Genomic DNA, 15,639 nt, shown 5'->3' with positions numbered 1-15,639 from the left:
GTTCCATTCTCAAATTTCTGAGGAATCTCCATACTGCTTTCCATAGTGATTGCACCAATTTGCAGTTCCATCAACAATGTTTGAGTGTACCTTTTTCACCAAATCCTTGCCAACATTTATTGTTGCTTGTATTCTTGATGATTGCCATTCTTACAAGAGTGAGATGAAACCTTATAGTAGTTTTGATTTGCATTTCTCTAATTGCTAGAGATGTTGAACACTTTTTCATATGTTTCTTGATCAATTATATTTCTTCTTCTGTGAAGTGTCTGTTCAGTTCTTTTGCCCATTTATTGATTGGGTTATTGTCTTTTTGGTGTTAAATTTTTTGAGCTCTTTATATATTCTAGAGATTAATGCTTTATTGGAGGTGCACGTGGTAAAGATTTTCTCCCAATTTGTAGGCTCGTTCTATTAATTGTTTCCTTTGCTGAGAAGAAGCTCTTTAATTTGAATCCATCCCATTTATTAATTCTTGATTTTACTTCTTGTGCTTTAGGAGTCTTGTTAAGGAAGTCATATCCTAGGCTGACTTGGTGAATATTTGGGCCTATTTTTTTTCTATTAGGTGCTGGGTCTCTGTTCTAGTGCCTAAGTCATTGGTCCACTTTGAGTTGATTTTTGTTTAAGGTGTGAGAGATTTAATTTCATTTTGCTACATATAAATGTCTAGTTTTGCCAGCACCATTTGTTGAGTAGGCTCTTTTCTCCAGTGAGTGTTTTTGGCACCTTTGTCTAGTATGACATAACCATATTTATGTGGTTTGTCTCTGTGTCCTCTATTCAGTACCATTGGTTTACATGTCTATTTTGGTGCCAATATCATGGCATTTTTACTACTATAGCTCTGTAGTATAGTTTAAGGTCTGATATTGTGATGCCTCTTGCTTCACTTTTCTTGCTAAGGATTGCTTTAGCTATTCTGGGTCTCTTATTTTTCAAAATAAAGTTCATGATTTCTTTTTCTATTTCTATGAAGAATGTCATTGGGATTTTAATAAGAATTACATTAAATATGTATAATGCTTTTGGTGGTATGACCATTTTGACAATATTAATCCTGCCTATCCAAGAGCATGGGAGATCTTTCCATCTTCTGACATTTTCTTCAATTTGTTTCTTTGTTTAGTTTTTGTTTGGAAGATCTATCCAGTAGTGAGATAGGTGTGTTAAAGTCAGCCAATATTATTGTGTTGTGGTCTATTTGATCCTTGAAATTTAGAAGGTTTTGTTTGATGTACATACATACTCCATTGTTTGGGGCATAAATATTTATGATTGTTATATCTTGCTGATGTATCCATCCCTTAAACAGCAGGAAATGTCCTTCTTTGTCTTTTCTGATTTGCTTTGGCTTGAAGTCCACTTTATCTGATATGAGAATGAAAACCCCTGCTTGTTTATGTGATCCATTCTTTCACCTTCAGTCTGTAGATGTCTTTGCCTCTGAGGTGAGTCTCTTGGAGACAGTATATTGACGGGTCTTTTTTTTTTTTTTCATTCAATCTGCCAGTCTGTCTTTGGATTGATAAGTTTAGGACATTAACATTCAAAATTAATATTGAGATGTGATTTGAATTCCCATTTATTTTGGTTAATTTATGTTTTTTTAAGTTAGTTTCTCCTTTGATTAACTTTTTCTTTAGTGTAGTATCTCCTTTTATTTTCCATCTTGTCCTCATGAAATATTTTATTGAGAATGTTCTGCAGTGCCAGCTTTCTAGTTGTGTATTCCTTTAACTTTTGTTTGATATGGAAGGCTTTCATTTCATCTTCAAATCTGAAGCTTAGTTTTGCTCTATATGAAATTCTTGGTTGGCATCCATTTTTGTTCAGAGCTTGATATATATTATTTCAGGACCTCCTAGCTTTGAGAGTCCAGATTGAGAAATCAACTGATATCAGAATTTGTTTCTTTCTATATGTAACTTGATTTTTTTCTCTCTCATGGCCTTTAAAATTCTATCCTTATACTGTATGTTAGTCACTCTCATTATAATGTGCCGTGGCATGGGTTTGTTATCATTTTGTACATTTAGGGTACTGGAAACCTCTTGTATTTGATTTTATATTTTATTCTATAGGTTTGGGGTATTTTCTGATATTTCATTGAAGATTGTGCATTCATTTAGTTTTTATCTCCACCCCTTCATCAATCACAATAAATCTTAAATTTAGTCTTTTCTTTTTATCTCATAATTCTTGGAAGTTATGTTCATGGCTTCTTGTGATCCTCTCTGTGTAGCCATCTTTATTTTCAAGATCATATGTTTTGTATTAATTTCCTGAGGTCCTCTCTTCCAAGTGGCCTAGTCTGTTTGTGATATTTTCCATTGAGTTTTTAATTTGGTTTATTGATTTATTCATTTCAAGGATTTCTTTTTAAATTATTTATTCTAATTTGTTATACATGATGGTAGAATGTAATTCATTTCATATTACACATATAGAGCACAATTTTTCAAGTCACTGGCTGTACACAAAGTATTTTCACACCATTCATACCTTCATACATGTATTTAGAGTAATGATGTCTAACTCATTCCACCATCATTCCTACCCTCTTATCTCCTCCCTTTCCCTTTGTCCCCTTTGCCCTAGAAATCAAACCAGAAACCTTGCACCTAATCGGGATAAAAGTAAGCCCAAATCTCCATCATGTCGGATTAGGCCCCAACTTCCTTAATAAGACTCCTATAGCAAAAAAAAAGCCAAAAGTCAATAAATGGGATGTATTCAAACTAAAAAGCTTCTTCTCAGCAAAGTAAGCAAACAGTGAGGTTAAAAGAGAGCCTACAGGATGGGAGAACATGTTGACCACAAGTACATCAGATAGAGCACTAACCTCTAGGATATATAAAGCATTCAAAAACCTTAACACCAAAAAAATTAAAAACCCAATTCATAAATGGGCCAAGGAACTGAACAGACATTTCTCAGAAGAGGATATACAATCAATGAATAAACATATGAAAAAAATGTTCAACATCTCTAGCAATTACAGAAATGCAAATCAAAACTACTCTAAGATTTCATCTCACTCTAGTCAGAATGGTAACTATCAAGAATACAAACAACAATAAATGTTGATGAGAATGTAGGGGAAAAGGTACACTCATATATTGCTTGTGGGACTGCAAATTGGTGCAGCCAAACTGGAAAACACTATGGAGATTCCTTGGAAAACTGGGAATGGACCCACCATTTGACCCAGCTATCCTACTCCCTGGTTTATACCCAAAGGACGTAAAAACACCATACTACAGGGACACAGCCATATCAATGTTTAAAAGCACAATTCCCAATAGCTTAATTGTGGAACAAACCTAGATGCTCTTCAGTAGAAGAATGGATAGGGAAATTTTGGTATATATACACAATGGAACATTACTCAGCATTAGAAGGAAATAAAATCATGGTTTTTGCAGGTAAATGGATGGAGTTGGAGAATATAATGCTAAGTGAAGTAAGCCAACGCCCCCCCAAAAAACAAGCAAAGGCCAAATGTTTTCTTTAATATGAGGATGCTGACTCATTTCAAGGATTTCTACATGATTTCTTTTCATAATTAAATATTCCCTTTATTGAAGTGATTTTCACCTCCTGAAATTTATATCTGATTTCATTCTTTACATTGTCCTTTACATCACAGATCAGTTTAACTATGTACATTCTAAACTCCTTCTCTGACATTTTTTCTACTGTCAAGTCAATGGATTCTATTATTGGAGCATCTTGGTTTGTTTGAGGTACTTAGTTCTCTTGGTTTTTTTTCATTTTGTTTTTGCATTTTCCCATGTAACAGTGTGGATCTGAGGCAGTAGAGTTTCTGCTTTGTAGACTTATAGTGTGCCTGAAGGTTTCTGGTACCTCACCTTTAAGGGGGAGACCAATATTAACAGAACCCAATGCAAACAATATACAGCCTTAAACAAAATAGCTCCTATTAAGACATGTATGGTGTTGTCACAATAAACAAAAATGATGTGTTCCATTATTGTCTAGTTTGTAAAAGGGTTTTCAATTTTTAATGGCAGACAAAGAGAGAACAGAAGTGGTATAGGATGTGATATTTTTGAGAAAGGAAGAGAGAAGATACAAGTAAAAGATTATAGGAAGAGTGGAATAGCCAGTCAATAGAGACTGGCTTTTAGCAGAAAAGAGAAGAAGAAAATTCAGGGAAGTAGATAAGTAAGAGGAAAACTATATATAAAACAAGAAAAGAAAAAATAAACATTAAAGAATACACAACAAAACTGTAATATACTATTCAGACATCCCAATCCTCAATAAACTGATGCATAATAAATACTTGGTTTCCAAAATGACAGAGATATGAAAGAGAGAAAAGAATAAAAAATCTTGATGGAAATTTTAACAATTGTTTTTGTTGGAATTCAAAAGTTTCTCAGTTTCCCTCCTCAGCCCATAGGTGGAGTTGTCTGGAATTTGATGATAGCTCCACCCTCAGGATGATGAGGGCTGCTAGGGTGGGAGGGTTAGTCCTAGAGGCAGAAGTCCTGGAGACAGGGTATAGCAATTACTGGTCCACGTTGGAAGACAGCACTCCAAAAATCTCATTTGGCTTCCATTCATGTGATGTAAGAGCCTGATCTTAACCCCTTCTATTACCTGTGGACCCCACAATTCCTCATCTCTGATTTAGTCTCCAAACTGAATCTCTCCCTATGCCATGTTTTCAAAGTCCTGGTCAGGTGCTTCCTTCCCAGGTGGTCCTGAGAACTGTGTGACATGATCTGCTCTGCGTGCCTGTTGCAGAGAACTATTCTATATCAGGCAGATCAAGACCAGGTGCTGAGAGCTATGAGCCAGCCACAAAGCTGCTCCCAAGCAAAATGCTCTCAGTTTATCACTTTCCACGGGATTGCTGAGCTCAGACAGGCCCATATAGACCTAACTGCAAACTCATAGATCCAGCTTTCAGTTTCCATAGGCTCTGCCATGCTGCAGGCCCAAGGTCTCAATGTTGTTATAATTTGCAGTTAGAGAGTCTACCAGTGATGTGCTTGCATAAAGAACTGACCATGTGAAGAAGCAGCAAGATGGTGACTATTGACACACCTAGCAGGAATACCCCAGGTATAACCAAACCTGCAGGTGTTGGAATAACTTTCAGTTTACAGCTAGCACCTAGCAGCTATGAGCATCTCGAAGTGCTTGAAGAATCTACACTTGTTCAGGCCTGATAGGAATGCCTGCAGGATAGGATGCTCTGCTCTAGTGAGCCATTAGTGAAACCACATCCTTAGCACTGTGGTTAGCATTGCCAAGCTGCCAGGCCAGGAAACCTATAGCCAGGAGCTTCTGGCATGAAATGCCTAACTTAGAAAGCCCCCCTCTCCTAGGGACAAAGACCATTCCTGATGATAGCAATATTTAGAGCATTCTCATAGTGCAGTTACATAAGATTATTGGCTTATGGATACTATCTTGATTGATGGGCACGCCCCATCTAAACCCTATAACAATCATATGCATTCCAAAAATAAACTGAACTACTGGACATTGGCTAGGTTGCCACCAGCCAGTTTTCCTCACCAGCTCCCGGTGTCTGTGTGTTGACTCCGCATCTCTACCTCCCACAACTGAGATAGCTGAATGACTAGTTGACCACATCAGTGACCAGAACGACAGCATGCAGGGACCTTGGTAATGGACTTCCAGGCCCTGGCTATTGTCCCAAGATGGAGACTGCCATGTCTCAAGATGGTGATGGTGGTGGTGGTGACAGTGTTCCAAGGTGGAGAAAGTCATGTTCCAAGATGAGATGGCGATGACCAAGCCATAAATATTGTAGAAGTTTGATTCCCTTAAGAATTATGAAATGTCCTTCTTTGTCTCTCCTGATTAATTTTGGCTGGAAGTCCACTTTGTCTTATAACCCCAGCTTGTTTATTAGATCCATGTGAGGAGGGTTTTTTTTTCCTATCACTTCACCTTCAGTTTGTGGATTTTTTGCCTATGAAATCAGTGTCTTACAGACAGCATATTGTTGGGTATTATTTTTTGATCCAATCTGCTAACCTATGTCTTTTGATTGAAGAGTTTAGAACATTTCTATTCAATTTTGTTACTGGAGATGATTTTTTTTAATTTCATGCCAGTTTGATTTATTTTTATGTTTAAATTAAATTTTATTCTCCTTTAATTGATTATTCTTGTAGTATAATACTACCCTATCCTGGTTTCCATTTTCATTCTTTATTTCTTCTTCATGAAATGTTTTATTGAGTATGTTTTATAATGTAAGCTTTCTAGTTATAAGTTCTTTTAGGTTTTGTTTATTATTGATGCTTTTTATTTCATCTTAAATTTTAAAGCTTACTTTTGCTGGGTATAGTATTTGGGGTTGGCATCCACTAACATTCAAAGATTGATAGACATTTTTCCAAGGCTTCCTCACTTTGGAGGTCTGGGCTGAGAAATCAGCTGATGTTCAGATTGATTTACTTATAAGTGTGACCAGTCATTTTTCTCTTGTAGCTTTTAAAACTCTATCCTTATTCTGTGTGTAAGGCATTTTTCATAATAATGTGCCTTGATGTAAGCTTTGTTGTAATTTTGTATATCTGGAGTCCTATATGCCTCCTGTATTTGATTTTACATTTCATTCTTAAGATTTGGAAAAATTTATGATATCATTTTATTGAAAAGCTTGTGCATTCTTTAGTTTGTGTTCCAAAGCCTTCATCTCTCCCAATGAATCTTAAACTTTGCCTTTTAATTTTATCCCATATTTCTTTAATATTCTGTTCACGGTCTCTTAACATCATTTCTCAATGGCCCCCTTTATATTCAAGATTATATATCTTGTCTTCAGGGCCTAAAAATCTGTCCTCAAATTGGCGATAACCTCTTGATGACACTTTCCCCTGAATATTTATTTGATTTATTGAATCCTTCATTTGATTCTTTTTAAGAATCGTTATATTTTTATTGAAGTGATCTTTCACTTCCTGTATTTTCTACCCAAATTTCCTCATTGAAACATCTTTTAGCACATAGAACAGTTTAACGATGAATTTTTAAATGTCATCTCTGACATTTCCTCTACTGTGGTGTCAGTGAAGTCTGTTACTGAAGTATTAATGGTTGTTGAAATAGTTTGTTCCCTTGTTTTTTCATATTATTTTTTCTACCCATTTGTCATTATACTTATGACTTCTTTTAAGTGATGAATTGCTTTGTGGGGACAAATGCATGGAGTACTTCATACATGGCAACATTAAGGGCGCCTGAGTGGCAGGCCACTCCCCTCATGCTAGGCATGTGAGCAGCAAACCACTTATTCTGTAGGCACAGCCCTGGGCGTGAGGCCATGTGTTGCAGTACTAGCGCTTGTTCCATGGCCCACTCCTCGATTGGTTAATGCAAGGACAGTTAGAAAGAAATTGTATTGGTGGCTGTCTATAATCTGCCTAGCTACTGCCCAAGTACATATATATGATAACTGCACAATAAAACCAATCCTACTTCCAGCTTGGTCTCTGGAGGTCTTGATTAGTGACTCCGCAGCCATACTCTCCTCTACCCTGTTCCCTGGACCTACTCACTGGACAAGAGAGAGTTCATGCATGACTTTGTGAGATTTTTTTGTTAAGAGCTCTTTTTGGGTGGATATCTAGATTATAATATTTTAAATCAATGTGTGACCTCTGATGATCCCAATATTGCTCCACTTTAAGAGATACCACTGAGTCCTATTTACTATAATCACTTCTGAGCCAAGCCTCATGCTCTTTACACTTATAAGAACTAAACTTGTTGCAATTGCTCTCTGTGGTTCCTCAAATTCAGGTATAAACCTATAATAAAGTTCTCAAACAGGTCAAAAAGTTATTAGTTAAATTTAATAAATTATTATAACATTAAGAGAGGGCTAAAAGGTAAAAGGAAGAAAGTTTTTGTAAATGAGAGAGGAGGGAAAGAGGTACAGAAATAAAAGAAAGAATGAAGGGGGAGAGAGATGTTATAAAAGAGTAAATTACACCCATGTAGAAAGAACAAATAGTTAATTTGGTTTTATTTGAGGTAGCAGTTGATAATAAAAGAGGATAAGGTTACGAGAAACAGCCACAAACTAGAGTTAAGGAAAACAATGATAGTAAGGTTGATTCCAATTAATGCTTTAAAACATTAGATAAAATGCATTCAAGTAGGTTGTAGGTATAATGCTGGCTATTGGGTTAACAATTATAATTCACATTAAGGAGTTATTTATATGATCAAAGTTGACATTAAAGTTGTTTATAGTCTCAGAGAGTGCAGTGTTGTGAGTTGGCTGACTCTAATATTGGAGAAGAGAAGTTCAGAATGCAGTCTCTGATGTGCCCCTATTTGTTGTGGTTCACTGGTGTACTTGTTCCCCTCTTCTAGATTCTTTCTGCGGTAGTGAAGATCCTGGTAACTGTCTTGTGAGCTGTTAACAGTGGTTGTGTGTTTTCTGCAGGTGCTCTGTGATACAGTAGTATTCCCCCTGCTGCCTTCAACTCTGATGCACTGTAATGATGGTTCTCTGGTGATTTACCTGTATTCTAGTTTCCAATTCTCCATGTCATAAGTAGTAGATGTTGATTCTTTCTGCTTAATAAGTCTAGTGAAAGATCCCACAAGTATCCAATGTCCTGTTGCCAGCTTTCATTTCATGGTTTTGTTTTAAGGAAACCAAATGTGCTGTTTTAAGGAACCTTCTGCATTTTAAATTTTGTCTGTTTTTTCAAACATTTTTCAACTGTTTTTTAATTGGATGAGCTTAAGAGAATGTCTGCTTCCCTATTTCTTTCTCTTTCTGATACTCTCCTCCTCATCCATGGGTTTGAGTGAGGGCACTGAGTTTTGTTTTCTACTCTGGTAATCTATCTTCCACTATTTTCATATCTCAGACTATGTAGTATTTATTGAGTCATAGAACATTTATTGTGTCACCCATCTCTTAATTCTGCTTTTATTTGCTGCTTTCCTTCCATGGTGTGAGGAAATCTGGACTCACTGCCTATTTGCTTGAACTATCTTCCTCATCCTCAGCACACTAGAAATTTTTATTAATATGTAATTTTAATTCAAAACACAACAGTCAATATTATCCCACTCCAGGAAAACACTCAGAACCTCCATTCTTCTCACCTTCTGTGAGAAAAACTTTTGTAGATTTCACATGAGTGAGATCATGTGGTACTTGTCTTTTTGTGTCTGGCTTATTTCTCTTAATATAATTATCACCAGTTTAACCTCTGTTTTAGCAAATAATAAAATTTCATTCTTTTTGTGGTGAATTCCATTTTATTTGCGTATATATACTCTTTTTTAATCTATACATAAATTGGAGGACACTTAAGTTGTTTTGATTGTTGGTTATTGTGAACATCAAAGTGTATGTTTCTTCAACATCCTTATTTCATTTCCTTTAGGCATACACCCAATGGTGGGATTATTGATTCATACGTAGTTCTATTTTAATTTTTAAGAAAACTCTGTTATTCAGCTTTCATTTGCTGGGACAAAATATCTGAGATAAATATATTATGATAAAGGATTTATTTTGATTCATAGTTTCAGATATTTTAGCCCATGGTCTACTCTCTCCAAGGCAGAAAGTAATATGATGGCAGAATGGTGTGGCATGGAAAATCTGATTGACTCTTGACATTTATGAAGCAGAGGGAAGGGGGAAAAAGGACCAGGGACAAGATATATCTTTTTAGGGCATTACCTCAGTGGCCTACAACCTCCAACTAGACCCCACCTCTTACAGTTTCTGCAACTCCCAATAATGTTAGCAAATCATTGATACATGAATGGAATAATCCACAGGTGAAATCAGAACCCTCATGATCCAATAACTTCCCAAGAACCTCACCTCTGAAATTTGCTGCATCATAAATTCATCCTTCAACACATAGCATTTAGGACACATTCCATACACAAAACACAGTATAGCCTCTGTACAGTTTTTCACAATGCCTGTACTAATTTACATTCACACTGAGTGTTTGCAAGTGTACTCCTTTTTCCATGTCTTCTCTGTTTTTGATAATAGACTGTAAAGTCAACAATATTTGATCATGTGTGCTTTTCTCTGATTTTACCAAATCTTAACCACAACCCCCAAACCCCACCTTTATATACCTTTGTCAGAGTCTTTCTGCTGTCTTAAAATCTCACAAAATATATTTAATCTTAGCACAATTTTGGTGGAAAAGTTAATATTCAAACTTATATCATAAACTAAATTTATACCTAAAATAACTACAAAAGTAAAGACAAACTAAGCATAAAATTAGTAGAAGAAAGAACATAATAAAGACTAGAATAGAAATAATTTTTATAAGTAACAAAAAAGCAATTTAAAATTTAGTGAAACTAAGAGCTATCTATTTGAAAATATAACAATGACAACTTTTCCTTACACTGAGAAAAAAAGGGATACATCAAATAAATGAAATTAAGAATAAAGAGGATATATTACAACTGATACCACAGAAATATAAAATATCACAGTAGAGTAGCTGTCTCTCCTCTTGCTAACAAACTGAATTGAGAAGGAATGAATAAGTTCCTAGAAACATAAAACTTATAATTAATTATCAGTAAGACAGAAAACATGAACATATAATTTATGATTGATAAAGTGGAATCATTGGTCACAAAACTGCCAAAGAAAGACAATCTCAGAAACAGATAGCTTAATTAAAAATTTCCTTGGACATTTAAAGAACACTTATCTTTCTCAGACTCTTCCAAAAAAATGGAACACTTCTAAACTCATTTTAAGTGATCAGAATTACCCTCATACCACCACCAGAGAAGGACACAAGAAAGAGATAAAATAGTTCTCAACGAAGTTCTGGCAAGCAGGTTATCAGGAAATGAAAAGGATCAAAATACATAATCAAATGTCAGCACTGGTATGCAACAATGGTTCAATATATACAAATAAATAAACATAATAGATGCCATTAATGGGATCACGATAGAAATCATAGATGAAAATAGTTTTTGAAGAAATCCAACATCTTTCCATCACAAAAATTCTAGCTAAGAAAAAAAGAAAAACTATAAGTTAATAACAGAAAGATAAATAGAGTAAAGACAAGGGAATGGGGGAGGTAGGAGGTGAGGGAAATGAGAAATACTGAGGACTAAATTAAAACAAATTATATTCCATGCTTTTATAATAATGTCAAAATGAATCCTAATGAGATTTATGACTAAAAACAACTGATAAAAGTTCACTGAAGGAATATAAAATAATACAATTATATATAACAAGGCTACAGATAACATCATAAATAATGATAAAAACCTAAAAGGTGTTCTTCTAAATAAGAAGATAATAGTGACCACTCATAATACTTGTATTCAATAAATAATAGAAGTATAAGTTGGATAAATTAGCCAAGAAAAACAAATAAAATTTCCCATATTAGGAAAAAATATCTCTCTTTGCAGATAAGATGAACTTAAAAGTAGACAACAAGAAAGAATCCACCAACTACTAAATTTGGCAATTTTATAAGATAAAAAGTAAACATATAATCAGTTGGTATCTAGACTTAGAAAAATTAACTTTTTGAAAAATAAAGAAACTAAAGTTTTATAGTAGCATTAAATCAATAAAATAAGTGTATGCTTTCCCTAAACCCTCATCAATATATATTATTATATGCATTCATTTTTTGGTGAATTGTAATTACACATAATAGTGGGATTCATGATACTGTATTTATATATGTAATAACACAATATGATCAGTCTAATTCTCCAGTACAATTTTCTTTGCCTCCCACCTCACTCTGATCTGCTTAAACTACTATACTGATCACCCATCCTTCAATTATTATTATTATTTTAATATTTTGATTAGTGCATTGTATTTATACAAAATACTGGGTTAATTTTGACATATCCATAATATGCATTATGGATATGATTTGCTCCATCTAAATCCACAGTACTTTCACTTTGCCTCCCTTATTTCTTCCCCATTTTCCTCTTCCTCTATTCTACTCATCTTCCTTCTATTTATTGATTTTTAATTGATGCTTAATAGATATTAAAAAGGTGGAATTCACTGTGGTATATTCATATATATATATAGCATAATTTGCTTAATTTCATCCCAAGTTGCTCCCTTTTATCATATCTTCTATCTTACATTTTATCCCCTTCCTCTACCAACCATATACTTTCCAGGTATCCATTAATTTTAATTTCCTTATTTTTCCCTAACTTTCACATATGAGAGAAAATATCTGAGTGATGACTTTCTGAATCTGGCTTATTTCGTTTAGCATGATGTTCTCCAGTTTCATCCATTTACTAGGAAATACCATAATTTCATTTCTCTAATGTCTGAGTAAAACTGTATTGTTTCCTTTTCCTTGATGTTATATAGTTCTAAATGAAAAGATCTTTCATCTCCATAGTTACTTTTATTCCATAGTGTTTTTTTCTTTTGTTTTGTTTTTAGGTCACTGTAAGTGGAATACTTTTTTCTGATTTCTTTCTCAGCATTATTAAATTATAATAAAGTTATTAATTTTCTATGCTAGTCTTGTATCCTATACCTTGCTTAATTTGTTTATCATATCTTGGAATCTTCTGGTAGAGGTTTTTGGGGGGGAGTTGTTCTATTTATTTATTTGTTTGTTTGTTTATTTATCTATTAATTTGGTTCTTCTACATATAGGACCATTCCATCAGCAAACAGAGATAATTTGAGTTCTCCTTGTCCTACATGTGTCCTTAAATTTCCTTCTATTGTCTGATTTCTTTGGATGGCATTTCACTGAATAGTAGTGGTGAGAGTGGAAATTCTTGTCTTTTCCTTGTTTTAGAGGAAATGCTTTAAGTTTCTCTTCATTCTGTATGATGTTAGTCTGGCTTTCCCATATATACCTTTATAATATTGAGGTATGCTCCTTTATGCTTACTTTCTTGAGTATTTTTAACATAAAGGAGTGTTGGCTTTTGTCAAAAGCTTTTCCTGTATAGTTTGAGATGTTCAGTTGATTCTTGTCCTTAATTCTATTTATTTGGTTAGTTACCAAATATTTATTCTTGAATAAATATTGAAATTCAATCTTGAATTTCTAGGATGAAACCTACTCAATTGTTTTTAATGCAGATTGTTAATGCTTTATTAGAGATATTTGTGCCTATGTTCATTAGGTTCTAACTGATATTGTTTTCTAGCTTCCTTTTTTGATGTGTTCTCATCTGGTTTGGGCATCTGGGTAATACTATTTTATAGAATAAATTTGGGAGTGTTCACCTATCTATTTCATTTAAACAATTTGAGGAAGAGTGGTGTTATTTCTTCTTTAAAGGCCTGATAAAATTTGGATGAGAATTCATCTTGCCCTGGGCTTCTCTTTGTTGGAAGGCTTTTAATTGCTGCTTCAATCTCATTGCTTGTGCTGGTTTCTTTAGGTTTTCTATATCCTTATGATTCAATTTAGGTAAGTCATATGTGTCTAGATTTTCATCAATGACTTGCATCCCTGACATGAAACCCACTTGATCATGGTGCACTATCCTCTTAATACATTTTTTAATGGTATTTGCTAATAGTTTGTTAAGGATTTCTTTATCCATGTTCATCTGATATGTTATTTTATAATTTTTCTTTCTTTGATGTGTCTTTGTCTTGTTTTGGTATCAGAGTGATACTGGCTTCATAGAATGTGTTTGGCATTGTTCCTTCATCTTGTGTTTCATGAAATAATTGAACAGGATTGGTATTAGTACTTCTGTAAATGACTGCTAATGTTTTTGTTATCAATTGTCATTCTTTATCTTTACTTTTATTTATTTGGTTCTTTTTATTTATTTGAGTCCTTTTCTCATTTAGTTACTCCTGCTCACTTCTATTGATTAAAATATCATCTCCCTTCCTTTTACATTCAGTCTATGTGTATCCTTAGAGAATTGAGTTTCTTGTAAGTAACATATCCTGTTTTCTTATCCATTCTGCCCATATGTATATTTAATTGGAGAATTCAGTCTGTTTACATTCAAGATGTCTATATATAGGTAAGGAAATATTTCTGTTATTTATTTTCTTCTAATTTTTTTGAATTATCTTTGTGGTTTCCTTCTGTTCCTGATAATCTTTTTGGTTGTGTGATTTGCTGCATTGATAATGATTGATTGTTTTATATTTCTCTTCATGTATCTACTCTTTTACTAGAACTTACACTTTCATGTATCAAACATGATGGTAGTTATCTTTCTTTCATTTCTGGATGTAGAACACTATTAAATATATTTTGTAATGCAGAATGGTGGCAATGAGTTATTTGTTTTTGTATGCCTTTTTTTGAATATTTTATTAAATTTTCTCCTCATCCATAGGGCTTCAGATGACAAATTAACTATTAGTTTAATAAGAATATCCTTAAATGTGACTTTATGCTATTTCCTTGCATTTTTTTAGAGTTTTCTTTCTGTCCTTTAATTTTGACATTTGGCTATAATCTGCCATTGTGTGAATCTTCTTTGGTGAAGTATATTCGCATTCCTTGAGTTTCCTGGACCCAGATATTCATATTTCCAAAAGATTAGATAACATTTTACCTGTTATTTCTTTGCATAGGCTTTCTATTTTTTTTTCATTCACTTCCTCTTCTCAAATACCCATAATGCCATTATATGTACACTTAATAGTATCCCAAGAGGCTTGGAGGTTACCTTCATTTTTTTGTCTTGGTCTAAGTGGTACAATCCCAACTGTCTTCAAGTTCAAATATTATTTATTTTGTTGATGTAGTTGTTTTTAGACTTTTAGTTGAATTTTTTATTGTCTTGTACAGTTTCTTACTTATAATATTTCTGTTTGGTCCTTTTCCATAATAAGTATCACTTTACTAAATTTCTTGTTCAGATCATAAATTGCTTCCCTAATTTTGTTGAATTGTCTTTCTGTGTTTTCTTGTATCTTGTAGAGAAGATTATAAGGAAATTCAATGAGATACAAGAAAATGCATATCGTTCTTTGAATTTCTTATCAGGCATTTTACCAATATTGTTTCCTTCTGGTTTGTTGCTAGAAACTCATTGAGTTTCTTGGGAAGTGTCATGTTATCTTGCTTTCCAACAATTATTTTTTTCTTATGTTAAGATTTGCCCACCTGTGTCAGTTATCACTACACCTTTATAAAGAGCATTCTTAGTAAAATATTTCCTTCAAAAGATCTGTCAAAGCATTTAAGTTTAATAGATTATTTTGGCTTTGGTTTTAGTTAGGACCATATAGTAGTAGTCTCCCTACAGCTTCTTCAGCTATAATTGATGGCTTTGGGAGTGGCACACAATGCAGGGGAGTCAAAAAGCCCCTCTTTCTTAGAAAGTTCTGTGTTAGAGTGAATCATCTAGTGGCACAGATAAAAGAGGCTCACATTTCAGTGGAGGTGGGAAACACACTATGTAGCCATTCTTAAAATGGGAGTCATGTAATCAGGGATGTGGAACATGAAGCAGTAATTGTGGTGGCAGTGGTGATAGGAGCATGGTGTGTATGTTTTCGGGCCACAAAAAGGCCTTGGCCATGGACAAACTAGCAGTAACCAATGTTTCTATTCTTTAAATTCATGTTATATATGGTGACTTCTTCTTAAA

This window comes from Ictidomys tridecemlineatus, chromosome X (assembly GCF_052094955.1).
Source record: "Ictidomys tridecemlineatus isolate mIctTri1 chromosome X, mIctTri1.hap1, whole genome shotgun sequence".
In the NCBI taxonomy this organism is placed as follows: Eukaryota; Metazoa; Chordata; class Mammalia; order Rodentia; family Sciuridae; genus Ictidomys; species Ictidomys tridecemlineatus.
This window is presented reverse-complemented; position numbering follows the sequence as displayed.